General features: G+C 47.8%; 1 protein-coding gene across 20 annotated transcripts in view; it reads right to left on the reverse strand.

Annotated features, from left to right (window-relative positions):
* Positions 1-6903, reverse strand: part of Ppfibp1 (PPFIB scaffold protein 1) — a 142898-nt gene extending 135995 nt beyond the window's left edge. For 16 of the 20 annotated variants that reach the window (XM_085687375.2, XM_085687380.2, XM_085687388.2 and 13 more), the window contains exon 1: positions 6746-6903. The gene's annotated coding sequence lies outside the window, so the exon portion shown is untranslated. The remainder of the gene's footprint in view (positions 1-6745) is intronic. The other 4 variants (XM_085687391.2, XM_085687390.2, XM_085687389.2 and 1 more) reach the window with 1 other exon arrangement.
* Between the last annotated feature and the right edge of the window lie 2958 nt (positions 6904-9861).

Raw genomic sequence — 9861 nt, forward strand, 5'->3', positions numbered from 1 at the left:
CCCAACCTGCCTTTCCAAACTCACAAGTCTTTCTACCTCCACTGCCATTTTTATTCTGAGTCATTACTTCCAATGATTTCGGATCCTTGCAAAAAATTTTCAACACAAGCATCAATGCTACCACTTTACAGATAGGAAAACTAAAGCAGAGAGCTCTTAATGACTTGCCAATAGTAACCTGTTACAAACAGCAAGGCGAGACTTCTAACTGAGCCTGTGGGCCTCACACCTGAGTTGTTTGTTTTTTAAATCTAAACTCAGTTAAAACCACAGGCGACTTCAAGTCACTGACCCCTACATGGTGATGTGAAGAGCAGAGAAAATGTCAAGAACCTTAATTCTTGTACCAGGTGGTGGTGGTGCATGCCTTTAATCCCAGCCCTCAGGGAGGCAGAGGCAGGTGGATCTCTGAGTTCGAAGCCAGCCTGGTCTACAGAGTGAGTTCCAGGACAGGCTCCAAAGCTACAGGGTTTTGTTTAGACGCTTTCTCGGTTATGCAGTTAAACTCTGATGAAGGAGGAGGGGTGGAGAGTGTGAGCATCTGACAAAACCATCCAAGCAGCTGACCCAAAGGAAACATGGAGGCCAGAGCAACTTCACATCTACGTCCCTCAGACTCTCAGGTCCAACCAGTTCAAAAGCAACTTCACACCTATGGCCCAGCAGACTCTCAGGTCCAACCAGATAGTTTCCTGATTCATCACGGTTTCCCTTTCTCTCCTTCTCCCTCTCCACCTCTGCCCACAGGGCCACAGGCTCCTCATCACCCAGAAGGAAAAGTAGAGCGTCTTCAAATTCCTCTTTAAACAAGACAAAATCGTCTACTGTGAACAGTTCTAAGAGTCGGTCTTAGAAAAAGGTAATAACTTTGTTCAACTCCACCGACGCTGCGGAGTTATTACATGATCGAAAACAACAACAAGAACAGGCCAGCAAGCTCTTCCTGTTTTCACGCTCTTCTACATAAAGTCAATTCAATAAAATTTCCCTCCTAAAAACCCATGCAACTGTGTGACAGTGAGACAGCATTCATGCGAAGTTCTACAGCTGGAGACAGGAGTGGCCGTAGAAGCAACCTAGTAAGTTTTCCTAGAACCACCTTGTGTCCTGTTTGCCCTTTAGGATTTGACCGTTCTCTGTGCACAAAATCTGGCCACTGAAAATAATATCTTTTTCTTTAATATTTTTATTTAATGCTTTGACAATTTCATACACGTATACAATATACTTTGGTCATATCCACCATCACACCACCCCCCTTTCCCTCTTCCCTGGGTTACCCTCCATACACACACCCTTCTCTCACTTTCACAGGGTGTGTGTGTGTGTGTGTGTGTGTGTGTGTGTGTGTGCGGCGAGCATAGGGCTGTCCACTGCAGCAACCTCCCAGAGGCTACACCCCCAAAGAAAACTGACTCTCTCGTGAGCCCTTCCTCCCTGAAAGCACCATCGTGAGCCTCATTTTCATCGACTCAAGCTTACCCCGTTATCAAAAACACACGCGCTATGAACAGCATACCTGCTTTCCTGATGACATGTGCTCTACATCAAAGGCTTGGTGAACTAGAGAACAGGTAAAACTACCCCCAATCACACTCAAGCTAATGGGGTGTCCATGAAATTTACAGCAAACCCCAAACATTACCTCGTCTGATCTTCCCCCTCGGTGCTCCATACCTGAGCTATGAGTCTTGGCCGTAATGACTGGCACTCTATACCCCTCGAGTCCACACAATCCCCGCATTCATAGCCACGTTCAGGTGCCGTGTGTTACAGAAAGCGCTAAATGGTCTGTCTATTCTCAACTCCTTAAACTTGCCAACAAAAACAGACATGTGTTTGGGCTGATCGAGACGTGAGTCATGACACGTTCCAGGGAGACACATAAGCCCAGCGCAGTCACAACCTGTGACAGCAATCCCACCTGGCCCACTCAGAGTCCAGACCCACAGATCAGAAACAGGAAGTGCCCGATGCACACAGACCGCTCCGCATTTAACTCAGACCTTCCCTTCTCCTGAAACTGCGTAACAAGCATGGAAACATAAATCTTTTCAGAGAGGCCGATTTTTAATCTAAAAATCCAACTGTTTGGTATTTCGGTTCCTTAAAGCAGAAGATGAAACAGAAAAGGAACCCTCCCCACTTTGCTTTCTAATAACAATATGATTACTGCATACCAAAGAATGCAAAAAAGAGAAGTCTTTGAATTCTGTGCGGTGGGTTAATCGAGTTTAGGGTTTGTTTGTTTTTTTTTTTTAAGCCATGAGCTTTATTTAATGAGGTATTAATCTCTGTGATATATGTGGCAAAAGCTGCAGGGGTGAGCAGGCAATAGGTTCTGACATGCACTGCAGTAAATCTGAGCAGTAAGTAATACAACAGATGAGGGAACCATAAAAGCCCACACAAGTTTTTGGACAGTTTGATAATTGATTTAATTGTAATTTTATGAACTTTTGGTTGCTGCAAAATGCTGGCCAGGAGACACTTTGTTCAGTAAACACCACTCATCACCAAAATGGAGCTCTAACTTAGTAACTTCACATCTCTTGTTTAAACTCGACATTAGAACTGTGGGGAATGACAGAGAACTCAGCTTGATTTCCTGTAGCCAAATGAGAGCTCACAAACTTCTGGAACTCCGGTTCTAGGTGCTCCAATGCCTTCTTTGGGCCTTCAAGGGCTCTAGGTGTGCATGTGGCGCACAGACATACGTGTAGGCAAAACATCTGTGCATGTTAAACGGAAATAAATTGTCTTTATTTGGGGAGGGGATGGGAATCTGAAGATGACACCTAACATCTACCCCTGGCCTTCCACACATACATGCACACATGCGCACATACATGCAGGCACACATACACAAAAGAAAAGGAAATCAAGACACAGACCCAAGTATGAATGGATATGCAGTCCATATAAATTAACCAACTCATTTAAAGTCACTGTCTTTAAAGGTAATTCAAACCAGGACAGAGACATGAAATATCTCTGAAAAGACAGAACGTTGAATAAGGTTTTCCTTCAGTTAAGTGTGAAAATTGAGTTGTTTAGAATAGAGATACCTTAAAAATTGGATGAAAACCTCAAAAACTCAATTTTAATATAACAAATTATCGGAATAATTAACTATAAAATATAAATAGTCCAAGGATATAAAAAGGGTTTTAGGGACCAAAGAGAAAGCTCAGTGGTCAAGAGCACTGGCTGCTCTTCCAGAGGACTGGGGTTCAGATCCCAGCACATGCAGGGTAGCTAACAACTGCCTGTAATACGTTTCCAAGTGATCTGACACCTCACAAAGATAGACATGCAGGCAAAACGCCACTGTGTATAAAATAAAAATAGATAAATTATTTCAAGTCTCTTGCCCAGTAATGCCAACTGCCTCTCATTTCAATGTTAAAACAGTAATAGTTGTTTATCAAAAGGAATTGAGCCAAAACCTATTTCACCTTTCTTAATTAACCTATATATCTTTTAACAACTTTAATTTTCTGTGTACGTGTATTTATTGTGTATATATTCTAAGGAGCTGAGACTGGAAGACAGCTTGGGGCACTCAGTCCTTTCCTACTATTCTGGGTCCCAGAGACCAGATCTGGCAGCGAGTGCCTTTACCCACTGAGCTATCTCTGGCCCAAGACTCTTTAACAGTGCCACGCTGGGGCTGGAGCGATGGCTCAGCAGTGAAGAATCCTCACGATCCCTACACAGAACCAGGGTTCTGTCCCCAGCACCCATGTGGGGCTTTGCAGCTCTCTATAATTCCAGTTCTAGGGATTCTGACACCCTCTTCCAGGCTCCTTGGGTACTGTGCAGCATGGGGTACACACACACACACACACACACACACACACACACACACACAGAGGCAATTAAGCGCAAACACATGAAATAAAAAATAAAAGTACCACGTCTTACTATATACCCCATCTGCCCTCATAAACATGTACTGAAAAAGAGAAATAGTATTTCAAATTAAGGATGTACAGTTAAATTGTTATTACTCAAAAAAGCTGTTTTAAAACTCTTCAAGAAACATATATTATACAAACACACACACACACACACCCTAAAGATAGTTTTCACTTGATTTGCATGGTTTTGGGGTTCAATCTTGTAGCTGAGAGTTGCGTCTAGATACTGTTATTAGCCAGTGCTACACAGTGCTCAACTAAGCGCCCACAGGAAACTCCACATCTCTTTCCTGATATAAAGAAAAGTGCACGAGAAAATACAGCATGTTGTATATACTTTCACTGAACATAAAGACCAAAATTTTCTTCAATATTATTGCTGCACCATTAGCTATTTTTTGGCTTAGTCCAAAAACACACACCAAACTTAAAAGTGTTCTATTCCTATAAAACGCATGTTCCCTTTTCAGAAAGTCTGTGTGTATGATGGCACACACACGTGATGACAGAGCGGGCAAGGAGACCAAAAGCTCAAGGCCAGCCTGGGCTACACGGTGAGAGCCTGTCTCAAAGGAGAGGGGAGTGGGGAAATCCTGGTTGCCTACCCTGTGCTATTTCATTATTTCAGGAACTGAGAACAATACTGGACCAAGGTGTTTTGGAAACAAAGCAAAGCAAACACAAATGTCACTTCCAGGATTGACGATGGAGACATTTTGGCTGTGTGGCTATGGAGACATCTTTTAAATTCTACCTTTAAAGTCCTCCATCCCCACACTTCCTGACTTGGGCTTACTAGACATAATATAAGGACTTTCTTTCCCCAGCTCCTGGAAGTGCCCTTCAGGTCAGAGTCTGGGATGCAGCTTTTGACTAACAATGAAGTCCATTCCTCCTTCCTCCAGACCTGGCAACCAGAGAATCCTCACAGCTGAGGAACCGCTGCCCTGAAAGGGGAAGGAGAATTCACCAGAATTCTCGCTCTAAAGGAAAGAGCCGTGAAACACTGATAGAGCCAGGGTTAGGGTCGGTGCGTTCAGAGATGATCTTCCCCCAGAAAGAAAATCTCCAAGCAAGAGAAAAGGGTTTGAAACAAGAAATAAAAATCAGAATCCTACCAAGACAACTGCTTTCTCCAGTTAACAGACTTTTTGGGTTCCCTTTGCACTGTTCTCAGGTCTTACCGAAGCAAGGGCTTGTGTCTGTCCCCCATATCAGAAAAGGTCATAATCTTATTACAAAGAGTTTGTACACCAAGCCTTCTTCCTGACCAGGGTGCTGGCACAGACTCTTACCCAGCACTCGGAAAGCAGAGACAGGCAGATTTCTGTGAGTCTGAGGCCAGCCTGGTCTACACAGTGAGTTTCAGGCCAGCCAGAGCCATAGTGAACTCCTGTTTTAAAAGGAATAAAATTTAAGCTCCTTTCTCTCAAAATGAACCCCGAAAACACACCTCACAGCCTTCATCCGACCTTCCTCAAGAAGCCCCAGGCAAGACCTTAGTGGTGTTTAAACAGCAATAGACTGAGAACTGTGCCCTCAAGAAACCAGTTTTCCCACAAAGGTGAATCTGCCTCAAGCGAATTTCTCGGCCCCTGGCTGGGCTGTGTAAGAATCTGGCTGATACTCTTTCCCTTAAACACAGAGTGCCCTGTAAAGGAACGGAGAAGATGGAGCTGTTTTCTCTTTATTTTCTTGGGATGATTAACAAAAATATGTGTGGCGTTTTGAAATAGTCTTTCCACCTATCCCACCCACACATGCACTTCCCTGCTGGGTCTGTAAGTGTGGGATCCAGGGTTCGAGCATCCATCCCTAATGGGCACTCTGTAATATTACGGGAAAACTGAGCTTCAGGGTCTTAGCACGCTTTCCAAGACTGGAGCTCTGTGGTATTATACAGGCAGTCGGGGCTCCACTCCAGTTCCCTGATTGGAGTGCGGTGTGGTGGAGACTCTGGGGTATGGGGTTCCACACTTCCCTGGCTGGAGTTCTGTGGTGTCAGAGTCTGTGATGTGGTAGGGAGGGGAGTCTGGGGTGTGAGCTGGGCGCACACTTCCCTGGCTGAGTCTGTGGCATGGTAGGGTCATGGTGTAAGACTGTGCACACATCTCTGACTAGAGTTCTGGGGTGTTCGGGTCCCAGCACACTGCCCTGACTGGAGTCTGTGGTGGGGAAGGTAGACCGGGTGTGAGCTAGGAGCAAACTTCCGTGATTGGAGTCTGTGATGGGGAGTCCCGGGGTAGGAGCTCGCATCGGATCACACTTTCCTGACTGAAGTCTGAGGGGTGTGAAAGGGAGTCCTGTGTGTACGCTGGGGGCACATTTTCCCTGACTGGAGACTGGTGTGCAGGGGGAGCCCGGGTGTGAGCACATTCTCCCGACTGGAGTCTGTGGATGAGAATCTGGGTGTGAGCTGGGAGCACCCTACCCTGACTGGAGTCTGTGGATCAGAGTCTGGGTGTGCGCTGGGAGCACGCTGCTCGGACTGGAGTCTGTGGTGTGCAGGGGGAGCCCGGGTGTGAGCACATTTTCCCAACTGGAGTCTGTGGATCAGAGTCTGGGTGTGCGCTGGGAGCACACTGCCCTGACCGGAGACTGTGGTGTGCAGGGGGAGCCCGAGTGTGAGCACATTTTCCCGATTGGAGTCTGTGGTGGGGAGTCCCGGAGTGTGAGCTTGAAGCGCACCGCCCTAACCAGAGTTCTGTGCTGTGAGGGGGCCCCGAAGCCCCAGACGAGCCCCTTCCAGTCACCCCGAGGCTGCCCCCCACTCCCCGAAGCGGGGATCCCCGGGTCGCAAGAGGGACCGCCCGCCGGCTTACCTGCGGCGGAGGGCCACCGAGCTCCACAAGTTGCAGTCCCGCCTCCCGGCGCCGGCCCGGCTGCCAGATCGCTGCTCCCGCGGCGGTCGCCCCGCGACCTAGGCGGCGACAGGAGCCCGGGACAGAGCACAGCGCCGGGTTGACATCACCGCCTCCCAGGTACCGCCTCCCCTCGGTCCTCCGCGGCTCGCCCCACCGCGCTCCGCCCCGTCCCCGGCGGGAACCCGCCCCAGGGGCGGAGGGGGCGTGGCCTCGCGCCCGCGGCCCGCTGATTGGTCCGGCGCGCGGTCACTCCGAGGCGCCGCCGGGTTCTCCCGCATTCCTGGCGGAGCCCGGCGGAGCTGGAAGTGGGCGTCGGTGGGAAGCGCGGCCGTGCGGGCTGCGGTCAGCCGGGCGGGGAGAGAGGTGGGAGGAGGAGAGCGGTAGGGTCGGGTCGCGTCGCGGCTCCTCCCGGGTCGGAAGCGCCGCTCACCCGAGGGCCTCCCTTTTTAAGGCAGAGCCGCCTCTGTGTCCCGGACGGGGCGGACGCGACCGGCGGGAAGGGGAAAGCAAAGGCCCTGAAGGCCTCGGACCCAGCAGCGAGGGCCCCTGGGGGAAACTGAGGACTTGGCAGAGACTGGGAGGACTCGGGGATCTCAGACGCGGTCACCCTAGCTCTGGTGGCGCTCAACCACGTGGTTGCTTATTCACATAGCCACAAAAATAAGTAAAACCTCACATACCACGCAAGCTTTCAGGCAAATAAAATGGACTCTCCAGGCAGAGCGGAAATTTTACTGTTTACATTTTGTTTTTGTTTTGAGACAGGATCTCAGTATATCCGCAAAGCTGATCTTAAAATTGTTATCCTCCGGCTTTGGCCTTCCTAGTGGCTGGGATTGCAGGCCCACACTACCAAACCCAGCACTAATCTGTTTTTTACAAGATTATTATTTTTGTTTATTTTTTCAGAAGGGATTCTCTGTGTTTTCCTGGCTGTCCTGAAACTGGCTCTGTACACCAGGAACAGAGATCTGCCTGTCTCGGCCACCTGAGTGCTGGAATTAAAGACGTGCGCCATCACGCCTGGCTATTTTATTATTATTTTTAATTATGTGTATGTATGTGTGTGCACGCGCATGGAGGCGAGAAGCACTGGGTTTCACTTGCAGCTATTGGCATTGGAGTTAGTGGCAGCTGTGAGGTAGGAGCTGGAAACTGAACTCAGTGTTCCTACAAAAAAGCAGCAGAGGAGCTTAACTGTTTGGCCATCTCTCCAGTCCCTGCCCTAAACTTTCTAAGTACCATAAGGTTTTGTTTGGGTGAACAACTGGAAAGGGAGAACCCTCACAACTGACTTCAAACCTCATGATAATAATTACTGTTGAACCAATTGCAGTTACTGAGCTAACAATTAAGAATTAACTACTATTTACTCTCGGGTGGATATCAGCGGTATATAATCCTCTTGGCTGCCAAGTCAGGAAGGTTCTCAGGAACCCATCTTTCAATTCCCCCGTCAGACCCAGGACAGAACGGAATAATGAAAAGTGGCTTTTCATTAAGGTGTCAAACTATAGCCATCATCATCTAGAGGTACAATTAATTTCTGTTAGCTTTTTGTGGGCTTTAGGGCTTTTCTGGGGAACGGAAAATGTTGGGTGTGTGTGTGTGTGTGTGTGTGTGTGTGTGTGTGTGTGTGTGTTGTCTGGTTAATTTGATTTTTGTGGGGTTTTTTTGTGGGTTTTTTGTTGTTGTTGTTTGTTTGTTTGTTGAGGCAGAGTCTTAGGTAGCTGAAGCTCTCCTGAACTCACTATGTAGCAAGTACTAGCCTGGAACTCAGGAGCCTCTGGCCTCCATTCCACAAATGCTGGAATTAAGGTGTGTGACATGTGACTCTATTGTCTGTTCTTTGATTGATGGTAGTCCTACATTCACCATTCCACCAAAATGCGGGATGAATTCACAATGTGTCCCATCATTGTGTCCCATGTAATCTTCCCAGCCCAACTGTCCACGGGAAGTAAACTGATTTTAGCATAAGGCCTCAGTCTCTGCAAGGTTCCCAGTTTCCTGTAACTGATCCAGGGGGTCTGACGCCCTCTTCAGTCCTCCAAGGGTACTACACTGTCGAATTATCTCGGGTCAAGAAAAAACCAGGCTAGCTAAAAGTTGGACCAATTATATTTTTCTTTATTATAAGGAGCAAACTCACGAAACAGGAACGAGAAGTCCAAGCTCAGCTGTGTAGCACGGGAACCAGAGAGAGAAAGAAAAAAAAAAAAAAAAACCTTAATTGGGCCGCCCCAGGTACCCAAAGGTCATGCCTTAACCTGATCCCACCCTTAAAGGTCATTGGCTGGTGCACACACACATGACGTGCGCACACATAACTGGGGGGCAAGACACATTTTTTAAAAATTAGCTTGATTGTTCACATTCCACACAATTTTAGGCAGCCTGAAGCTGCAGAAATAATCTAGACTTGAGCCTGGGTGCAACACTTGCTATCTACGAAACTTAAGTAACTTCCACTCCAAGTGGGGCTGACAGTGCGTACCCAAGATTATCCTACAGGGTATTTTATAGTAAGATGTGGTTGTGCATACCCAGCTAGAGACATGTCCTGCCTCTCTAACGTTAATAGTTAATAACGTTAATACTCTGTAATAGGGGTGGGGTTGTTTGTTTTGGGACAGGCTCTCACCGTGTAACCTAGGAGCTTGGGAACAGGCTGGCCAGGAACCTAGAGTTCTGTATGTTTCTGTGTCCAGAATGCTGAGATTAAATGCATATGTCATTACACCCAGCAGGTGGATATCTGAGATGGTCTCATTATGTAGTCCAGGCTGGCCTGGAACCCACTCTGCAGCCATGCTGGCTTCAGACTTGGAGCCAGTGCCTCGGCCTCCAGAGCGGCGGGACTGCAGGCACCACACACTCAGCATTAAATTGAAAACGTCTGAAGAGCAAGCTTCATGCTCAATCCCTCTGTGAGCTCAGCAAATAAAAGAGCGATACAGGGCTGGAGGATGGATCATGTCACTTCTTCCCCTCTTTACATACAGTCTACTCCCAGATTATTTCTAGCCAGAAACATCAGCCATCTCCTAGTGGGTTTCCTCCTCTCCCTCCCT

Source organism: Myodes glareolus, chromosome 3, assembly GCF_982192425.1.
Source record: "Myodes glareolus chromosome 3, mMyoGla1.1, whole genome shotgun sequence".
Classification (NCBI taxonomy): Eukaryota; Metazoa; Chordata; class Mammalia; order Rodentia; family Cricetidae; genus Myodes; species Myodes glareolus.